Source organism: Liolophura sinensis, chromosome 11 (genome assembly GCF_032854445.1).
Source record: "Liolophura sinensis isolate JHLJ2023 chromosome 11, CUHK_Ljap_v2, whole genome shotgun sequence".
Taxonomy (NCBI): Eukaryota; Metazoa; Mollusca; class Polyplacophora; order Chitonida; family Chitonidae; genus Liolophura; species Liolophura sinensis.
Window position 1 is genome coordinate 24,898,333 of NC_088305.1, and position 8,511 is coordinate 24,906,843.

Consider the following 8,511-nt stretch of genomic DNA (forward strand, 5'->3'; position numbering starts at 1 on the left):
ACAGTCATACATTCACTTGTTTCAGGATATTGAGGGCTGTTCTAATTTACCCCCTCCGCAAACTATACAGAATAACATGGTAATTTAACATGGACGTTAATGGAAGAGAATCAGACATGTACCGTTTTGCTATTTGACATCCTTTTACATAAATCGGTTTCAAAGTACATATTCACAGCTTGTCCTGATGTCTACATTCGTTTGACATCAAGTGCCGCCAGTACAAGCAAATTTTGTACAGAAATATTGAACAGCGCCCAGATTACTGGTTTCAGGGCGAGGAGGCAGGAAATAATGTCATGAAACACGAAAATCTTGTTTCAATCTTTGCTTCTAATTATACTTAACACACATACATTCTCTTTATCTGAAGTGTGCGCGATTATATCCAACACCTGACACAATTTTATTGATGAGTGCTTATTAAACAGTCCCGCGCGAAGATACCTGTGATGAGGCTAAGTCTAAATAAGCCCACGTGAGCGGGATCCAAAGGTCACGCCTGTCTAATGGTGGGAGTGATGTAAACCGAGCTTAGAGAATGATTTATATGCTGTATGGAGTATCATGTCTGAACCCTGTGTTATCTCCCCTTGTCTAAGGGAGTTATCTCAGCTGAGCGATCATTATAGGCTTGGATTATAGTAGTGCCGGAGGGAGCGCACTAAATCACCTAACCTTTCCAACTAGACCTACGTTACAAATCTAGTTTAAAGACCGTTTGACGTAAAGCAAAACAAACGTTAATGATATATTTTTAAAAAAAAACTCTTACCCATATCACAGTTGTCTCCCTTCCACCCTGGACAGCACGACTTACTGTAGTGAGTCTCTGTGCGCAGCCTCAGTTTGGTCTCGTAAACAATTCTGTACTGTAGACTGTGAACAAAGGTTAATATATTACAAGACTGGCAGTATAGAGGGAAAACCCAGAGCAGCAACGAAAGTGGGATAACTGGCGAATGATGACACGTAACCGGTGGAATACGGTCTCCGATCAGTTTATGTCAGTCAGGATTTTATTCTAATTGCGCTTGTAAATGCTGAAGTAGTAGCCAGTTACACGCCCCTAGAACTACGGCTTTGGCAGAATTAGGTAAATAAAAAGTGTTGTGATGTTAAGATAGAGATAGGTAGATGGGAACATTTCATATGTAACCAGGTTAACATAAAAGCTGGTAAATTCTGAATGGCAGAACGCTATAAGCATGATACATGTTCTAATGGTTTATAAATCTGATGCTTATCACCTCTGCCTGTAATACTAAAATGCCGGTTTATGCAGTTAAAACACTGGTTTGTGAACTTGATAGACGTTAATTTACACAAAATGAACCTGCAGATAACAACAACAAAAACAACAATAACAACGCTTTATTTCGTACACCAAGGTCCATATGAAAAGGTTGTCCATAGAAATAAGAGAAAGGTCACGAGCACAAATGCTCTGGCCTATACCAATGTACAACAGACTGATCCGAATAACGACATATATCGCGAATGTCGTTGGATAACGAATTCAGATATACAGAGTTTTACTACCAGTGATAACTTATTATCCTAACCTGTATCGGGTACAACGTCCTAGACTCCATAGTCCACACGACACGGACTGCCTTACGCTGTACGACTTCACCACGGCTTCCGCTGTAGTAACGTTTACTCTTCGTGAAGAAACAAAAAATAGCAGAGCTACATTTTCATTAAAAACAGAAAGTTGCGGTATTTACAGTAGACGTTTAAGCATAGACTAACAAGATATCATGAGCTTATTTGTAGCCTTCTGCCAGAGTTTCTCCAAACATGTTCAGTTCTTGGTTTGGCCCGATTTTTGTGCTTTGACGACACTGTGTGGATTTTAACTTTGTTTGATTCATGGGTCATAGCTTGCCATTGCAAAACTATTTGAAGGGTACACATAAAAAAACTTTCGAAAATAAACGTTTTTCTGTAGATGCTTGCTAACTATTCAACAAAACTACATATGGAGGAGAATGGGATAAGCTGACCCGAGGAGTAAGATGAGCCACCCGTATAAAATGTACCAGGATGCACAACGTAAAACGAAAGCACCACATATATTGTCAAAAACATGTGCTAACCTTTTTCACCTGGTTTTATAGCAGCATTTATCAACAACAAGGAAAAAAAATTACAAAAATTCAATTTTTTATGACAAAAAACATGAATACTGTTAAACCAGGTATATGCATGTGTTCCTCTAGTAAACAGACCAATATGACTTAGCTTGGAAGTAATTTCACGTCTAAGACATTATACATGTACTTCAACCATTACGTTCGTGATGTAAAACCAGGTTTAGCATTACTAGTTTTGTAGCTCCTAAGAAAAAAAAGTAGTTGTGCGGTTAGGACCGGTATGATGAGCTACTCAGGCTGGGCTAAGGTGAGACATAGGCTATAACATATTCATACAGCTTAAATAAATAAATAAATAAATAAATGATAGCGTTGTACAGAAACTCCGAGTTCTCGACACTTAGCGTATCTGTCCGAAGATCTATTTTGCTCACAAAGGTACAATATAAACTATAGTCTATTTCATTACGACCGTCGCCTATGTTTTGCTCTCCACATAAAGAATTTGTCGGGTATATAAGTATTAGTACTTTTTTGCTTCATTTTTGCTTCAGTATTTAAATTACAGGCTCTATCGAAAAAATTACAGGCTTCATCGAAAAAAGTGAAAAAATGTCTTGATCCCGCTCCCCCCATTCACAATGGTAACATAAATGGAATAAAATATATACGGTTGATATTTTATCAACAAACAATACGTGTAGATACTGATACTTACAGTTTTAAGATTGATACGGTACTGTGACATCCCGCGTTGTTTGGGGTGGTGGCCACACCTTGAACAGCCTCCGCGATGACCAGAAGAGACAGACTGAGGCAGACAAACCAACCCGAAAACGGGCTATTTTTTGACCTAAAGTAGACATAAGCTCCGTGTGTATAGAATAAACAATTCATTGTCGCTCACACCTGTCTAGCCATGCGCATGCAGGAAAAGTGGAGGTGAACCTGAGGGCGGTGAAACTCGGATGAGGATCTATAAAAAGATCGATGAAACGGAAAAGAAGTTGGTAAAACTACCATGAAGACGGCGAAACTGGGAATAGGACAGTTAAACTGGGAATGGGACGGTGAATATATAAAGAGATTAATTAAACGGCCAAGAGGTTGGGGAAACTACATGAAGGCAGTGAAACTAGCAAGAGATCGGTGAAACAAGAGACACAGACACATTCAGATAGCATATGCAGTAACACAATGCTCGTGCAACTGCTATTCACCTGCTGTCGATGAAACATACCACGATTCACGTGACAAAACCAGAACTATGTACATTTCATGATACTGTATATATTTAGATAAAATCAGGATTAACATGGCAAAACCAGACGTGTGTACATTTGATGAAACTGTAAACACTTGGATGAAATCAGGATTAACGTGACGAAACCAGAACTACGTACATTTGATGATACTGTATACACTTGGATGAAATCAGGATTAACATGGCAAAACCAGAACTATATGTAGGCCTATTTGATGAAACTGTAAACACTTGGATGAAATCTGGATTAACATGACGAAACCAAAACTGTGGACATTTGGTGGAACTGAAAACTCTGGGATGAAATCATGAATGCCCATTAGCTGAAGAGGGCACAAGTGCAAGAAGCGCATAAATATGATGATGAAACGGACGTGAGCTTAACATTCACACCAGGGAAAAGCTCAGAAGGTCTTGACACTTTACGCAACCTGAAGAAACCGTTTGATAGAACTGAATACACCTTCCAGAAACCGGACGTGAATTCATAAAACTCGAACTCGAAATCGAACACAACTTCACGACACTCTCTACAACGACGACAACTCCTCACAGCTGAACGAAACCGGGCATGTCTTGAAAAAAAATCAGCACAGCTTGACAAAACCGAAAACAAATTGAGAAAACTCAGTAGAGCGAGACGAAACAGATCACAACTTAATGAAAGTCAGCACTACCTCACGAAACCGATCCCAACTTGATGAAACTTAGCACAGGGCCTCACGAAACGAAAGATAAAACTGGGGCGAATCAAGCTGGAAAAGTGTCTCGATGAAGTGCATGGACAGATTACACCACGGCTCTGAACACGGATGAGTTGACATGAGCAAACGGACAACTGAGTACTTGAACGGTCTGATACAGTGACTTTTCCGTCACACATAACATGTTGACGACTTCGTTAGCGGAATGAGTATACTCCGTGATGTACAGGGAAAGGGAGGAGAGCTGGGCTGTCTACTGCGTGGGCCTAGCTCTGTGCATCAGAATTTATGTGGGACACTTTTTTGTGTGCCTTTTTTTCTCGTCTGGGCGTTACAAGGCTTGTGTGACACACTTACATACAACTATATACGAGAGGTTGACATACACAGAGAGTAGAACGCCCCAGTAAGACTGAACAAACTGTTTAGTTTACACAGACTGACAGGGGTTAACATGCAACTCTGGCTGGCTGTAACCCGGATGTACATAATCCTTGCCTCTAGCCAGAATTTGACCCACACTAATTTTCCACAAGAGACAACGTTAACGTTTAGTGCTGTAAAAATTTTGACAATTTCCATGAATTATATCCTTGTTCTAGCATTCACCTGTTCATCAAAAATGACCGGGGACAAACGGAATTTACACCCTAAAATAGAGAATTACATGTACAGTCCAATAAAGACGGAAGTGGTATTGGGGTCTTGATTCCCGTCACAGTGTAACACTTCAAACATAAACATGTGTTATAGAGAAGAAAGTTTACTCACAGGGACTTTTTTTCTGAGATAATGAAAATAATATTCCTTTGTGACATTCCATTCATTAATTCACCAGTCTAGCATAAATGAAGACATACCTGGAATAAGTTGCAATTATGAGGATAACCTTGTAGACATAAATATACAAAGTACAACGTATTATACATTACTCCATGTGTGTAGATCACTATGTTCGTGTAATCAGATACTATATCCACGAGATGGTTAGCTCACTAGCACAGCGCAATGATCCAGGAGCCTCTCACCAATGCCGTCGCTGTGAGTTCAAGCCTGGCTAGCTTATGCTGGCCTCCTCTCCAGCCATACGTGGGAAGGTATCCCAGCAGCCTGCGATTGGTCGTATGTTTTCTCCGGGCTCTGTCTGGCTAACTCCCACCGTAATGCTGGTCTCCGTTGTATACAAGTAAACTATTCTTGAGCGAGGCGTAAAACACCAATCAAGTAAATAAAGAAATGAACAAAATACATGTATATCCACTTGCCTGTGAGCAGACATTTAAACCTGTATGCTGGGAAACAGTGTCCACATTATGACACACCGTGGCCAAATTAATGGGACTATACTAAATATTTTTGACCCCTCCCCCCAAAAAAACAGTGAATGACCATTCAATCGTGTTTTGGCTCTTTATCATTTTAAAATAGCACACACGATTATCTTTCACAAAATATCAGCCTCACCTGCGTACGTGTTACCGTTCAATCAAGAAATGAAGTTCTTAGCCTTTGCAAAACGGACCGCACTATAACTTTCAGTCTGTAGAATTATGTTAACACTGTAAATAACATACAGATACGAGTCTGATATGTACTGAAATACTGTCACTTGAGCTAATCTAGCTATATAGAAAAACTTTAATTTGATTAATGAAGAGGTTTTTATTCGCGGAAAAATCTCCGGTATAGCTTCTTTAACCAGCCTTAATGTCCCAACAGATGTCCACATCAGGATATAAAACATTTTCACAGGAAATATTGTGACTTACGTCGTACAGGGAAATGGTTTATGAAGCCTAGAGCCGAAAACAAATTAAAAATGTTCCTAATTAGGCATGTCTTTTATTTTCCGAATTCTAATTAACAGAAGTTCGTCACATAACACATATAAAGACAGTTTCTTGCTTCTCTCGGCGGTGGGTGTCTCTTTTATCACTTTGCTTGTCAAAGGCATCCGGGTTTGCTCAATGCAATCCTCTTTCTTGCGTCATTCCGACTCCCCAAAACCTCACAGCTGATAGGATTAAATAGGATTTCGTAGTGTGGCTTATAAAGTTAAGTACATAATTTCCGTTTCGTGACTTTTGACATAAGCTCAACCCACTTGTACATTGGTACACGTCTACAGTTGCGGAGATAGGCCAGCAATGCATGTCGTTATGACCATGCATGTGCACTAAGCATGTCTGGGACGAGTTACTCAAAAGTGTATACCATGGGAGCCTAGCCAGGCATTGGTCTTTGCCTGATCCAAAGATTCATTTGGCTTGCGGCATGACCTGGAGCATGACCAGTTTTAAAACCACGCACTCCACCACCTTCTCTCTACCCACCTACCCCAATCCCACCAAAGAAAATAAATAAATAATTTATTAGCTTCATTAAAAGCTACTTACCAAGAGAACACGTCACATGATTTAATCTGAGCGCAAATAATACTGGACAAACTGAATTTCAAACTAAGTTTGTTGATAAATAAACCCGTTTAACAATAAAGTTTGATGGCATAGCCAGGTTATTGTCTCAATGGAAATACTATATACATAAATGTTATTTGTACATTACAGAAAAAAAGCGTCTTTCTGATATTTATCCGTAAACAACATGCCTCATAGCCAACCTTCCATTTGTTTTGTTAGCTGGAGTCTCCGTGGCCGAGTGAGTAAGTGAGTGCTCGGGGTTTAACATTGTACTGAAGAATTTTTCAGTCATATGACAACGAAGGAATCTTTAGAGCGCATGTAATGTGGCTCGTTGTTGCAGGACGGATTTCCACCGCTCTTTTATCTAGTGCTGCTTCACTGAGACGCCTTACCGAGGGCAAGTACGCTTCCCCGACCGAGCCATTATATCGATACAAGTCTTTCGAAAGGTTACTGCTGTTAACAGAAGAAAAGTATTGTAAAGTGGAATATGTGGTATGATCTTAATTGTATTAAACAAATGGTAAAATCTTTATATTTTAATTCATAACAGCGGATTAACTGTCAGGCGTAGCTCGCCCCAATGGGTAAACGGTGTGCGCGTGACGGGTAGAATGTATCAGCGCGTGTTCAAATCAGAATCTGTGCAACCTAGGTTCTCCAGTCGGTGTGATTCACTCGTTGTTAAGACCAACAACTATAGTGAGTATAAAAAGCCTTGCCTGAGGGAAGGAAGTCATTTTACCTCATGTTGTGAGCCCACAGCAGGTCGTGTTTTCTTACGGGCAAATTGTAAAGACGGCTATACCATGTAAATCGTTGTGGATGTAATACACGAAACTTAACTATATGTGTGGAATTGCTAAAGTTTGAATATGAGCTTACTCATGTATACGCGTTTATATGACAGGATTCTGTTCATTATATATACACATCCGTATCCTCTTATTTATAGCTTGATAATTGTGCATTGTAAGGATTCTGCCTCCTTGCCAATAATTTATACAAGTACTGATTGGAGAACCTGCGTTGTCTATTTCCCAGCTCCAAACCAAACCTGGGGCCTCCGTGGCTCAGTGGGTTAGCGCGCTAGCGCAGCGTAGTGACCAAAAAGCCTCTCACCAATGCGGTCGCTGTGAGTTCAGCGACTCAGTTCATGTGGAGGCCTCCAGCAACCTGCGGACGGTCGTGGGTTTTCCCCGGGCTCTGCCCGGTTTCCTCCCACCATAATGCTCACCCCCGTCGTATAAGTGAAATATTCTTGATTACGGCGTAAAACACCAATCAAATATATAAATAAATTAATATAGCCATTACAAGAACAATGTAAAGAGTTTAGAAATATCTACAAAAGAAAATAAATAAGAATATTTCTCTGTTGTTTTGAGAAAGTTAACTTTATAAAGTTAATTGCGACTTTAAACAGCCTACCTGTTGCCATAAGAATGAGAAATACCCCCATATGTCGCAACGCCTCCATGTTGGTTCACGGCTCACTTGGAAAATGAGGAAAATGTTAAACACTAGTGTTTTATTGCCTATTTCCTCCGATCACATGGGCGGTAATGGTGCGCATGCATCCAGGTAAATATGTGTCGGTGTAGTCCATTAAAAGTGACTTGTGTTGAACGCATTAACTAATGGGCATGCGGAAACTACACTCAAAAATTAATCTACTCATTTTAACAAAGTCTTTTGTCTGAGTGATGCTAGAATGTATTCTGTTATTATAGCATGATACTGTGTTCTATTCAGTATAATATCCTGTTAGTTGAATAGAATCTTTCTGTTGGATTAATAGAATATTGCTGTTATATTTAACACGATAGTGTGTTACAATAGCAGAATGCATTCTAGCATTACTCAGACAACAGATTATACTTTTGAGTGTACTGTTGTGGTACTAATTATGAGCAACTGTAGTTGTTTGAAATGAATGGATGTGTTGGTGTGTTATGAAACTGGAACCATGTATGGATGTATGCTGCAGGTTTAACGCCGTACATAACAATTTCAGGTTC

At 39.8% G+C, this 8,511-nt stretch overlaps 1 long non-coding RNA gene across 1 annotated transcript; it reads right to left on the reverse strand.

Moving 5' to 3' along the window:
- Positions 1–772: 772 nt before the first annotated feature.
- On the reverse strand, positions 773–2,945 carry LOC135477530 (uncharacterized). Its single transcript, XR_010445205.1, has 3 exons — positions 2,818–2,945; positions 1,566–1,664; positions 773–879 (listed from the first exon to the last, which is right to left on the reverse strand). It is a non-coding gene; the product is annotated as an uncharacterized LOC135477530 (long non-coding RNA).
- Between the last annotated feature and the right edge of the window lie 5,566 nt (positions 2,946–8,511).